Below are 2144 nucleotides of genomic sequence, written 5' to 3'. Positions count from 1 at the left end.
TATATATATATATATTTATATCTTCTAGTTGCTTTCTCAAATTCTGGATCCCTCTCCAAGGTTCATCGATCCTATTACGTGTTAACACACTTGGCCGACCCATTGGGGCCCATGACCCACTTCTATCGAACCACGTGGCATCTTATTCGAGGCCCCAATGCCAACAGGAGTTCACCAGCATACTATAACAACGCCAAACGTGGTCCAAGTACTGCTGTCAAAGCTAATATGTCTAGGAGATCTTGTAGCCGAGGCCCTTTTTCAGTCGATACCCTTCCCCTCCGAAGTCCTGAGGCTCTAAACATCGCTCCTCCCCAGAGATCCGGTCTTATACAAGGATCCTTCCTGAGTGATTGATGGGACACCCATCATAGAGTACAAGTGCCTTGTCTTATCAATGTAGTGGTGGAGCCGCCAATTAATAAATGTGTAGCAAGCTAGGAAATCAAATATGATGCCTATAATTTGACATGTAAACTTACGAGATAAGGCCACGTGTACTCCCAATGAAGGGCTACGATCTAAGTTGTAATATTATAAATACTTCCCCATGTATCTCTTAAGAAAAAATGCAAGATTAAACACAAGAACAAACACAACATTCTTTTCATTTTACTCTCTTGCAACACATACGAATTCATACACGCATTCTACGAACATCGATTGGTAATTATTGTACAATTGTTATGCAAACATTTTGTCGAATTCTGAACGTTCTCATCCCGCGCCTTTGAGTCGCTCCCACGCCCCCTTTTTGCTATTATATCTAGACCATCCACGTGTCTTAGCGTGTTGGACCAGGCTTACATGTGCACGGGACAGTTCGGTATCTATTGGCAACATATTCTGGGGTCAACAAATTGGCGCCGTCTGTGGAAAACCATACTATAACCACGAGCAACTGTGTGGAGAAAGCTTATCGAAAAGAATATTTGGACATCCCCCTTGAAAAAGGATTTGTTTTTGGAAAAGAACAAATGGAAGCCCCATAACTTAGCAACAATTTGAGATTGGAACGGAAGAGAATGAGTTTAGATGAGGATATACCCCCTAGGAAGGTAAGAGAAAATGTGGGAATGCCCCCACCGGCAACTACATCTACAGCTCGGCATCGGCCTCACCACCACCACAGAAGAGGTGGCATGCGGATGGCCGCTCAATGTCAAGGGAGATAGCCACCATGGCCGCAAAAATGAGGGACATTGCTAGCCAAAACATGGGCATGAGAGAACTCGTGGCCCAAATGTAGAGCTAGGGAGGCTTCCCTATTCCTCCCTATGCACCCCAAGGGCACTACGACCAAGATGAGGAAGTCCAGAGCCAAAGGGTTGTGTCACCAGAATACAACCGAGGTAGAAGCCCCATGGAGAGGAAAGTAAAAGTTGATGTTTCCTCCAGTTATGTTGCAAGATGACCCACCGAGGCCCGGTATAACATGTACAACTTTTCACCAGCACATGAGCCAGAATAAAGACCTAAGAAGTCTAACAGCATCTTTGACAGAATTAGCCCCGTAGAACTAAGGCGAAGCCAACATCAACGCGAGCCTCGGAATAGACCACAGCCCCGACCTCAAATATCTCATTAGCCGAAGGAAAGGCATGAAAATCCCCCCGTGCTGCTCCGCCTAGAAATAGGAGCCAAAGGAGGGAAGATAAGGCTAGGACCCAAGTTGGACCTTCTCATCAGCCACCCAAGTACGAAGCCGAAGAGAATAACGACTCGGATGAGCGACAGAGGTCCTGTGACTTGGACGACGACGATGAAAATCTGCCATTCTCAAGGGAACTAAGAAATGCCCAGGTTCCGAGCCACTATGTGATGCCCAAAATACCAAAGTATGATGGGAGAGGCGACCTGGAGAAACACCTAAGCGCTTATAAAACTCATATGAGCCTTAGAGGCACCACCCTAGCTGTGAAGTGTAGAGCTTTTCATTTGACACTTAGTGAAGCGGCTGAAATCTGGTATAGTCGACTCTCGCCTGGGAGCTTAAGGAGTTTCCCAGAATTCAAGACCACTTTCTTAAAGAGGTTTGCGGTGAGCAAGGAGGGAGAGACCCCTATCCAGCGCCTTCAAGACATGAGGCAGGCACATGGGGAATCCCTGAAAAGCTTTTTATCACGCTTTATCAACGAAATGAC

This window comes from Olea europaea, unplaced genomic scaffold, assembly GCF_002742605.1.
Source record: "Olea europaea var. sylvestris unplaced genomic scaffold, O_europaea_v1 scaffold716, whole genome shotgun sequence".
NCBI lineage: Eukaryota > Viridiplantae > Streptophyta > Magnoliopsida > Lamiales > Oleaceae > Olea > Olea europaea.
Note: the sequence above shows the minus strand (reverse complement) of the source record.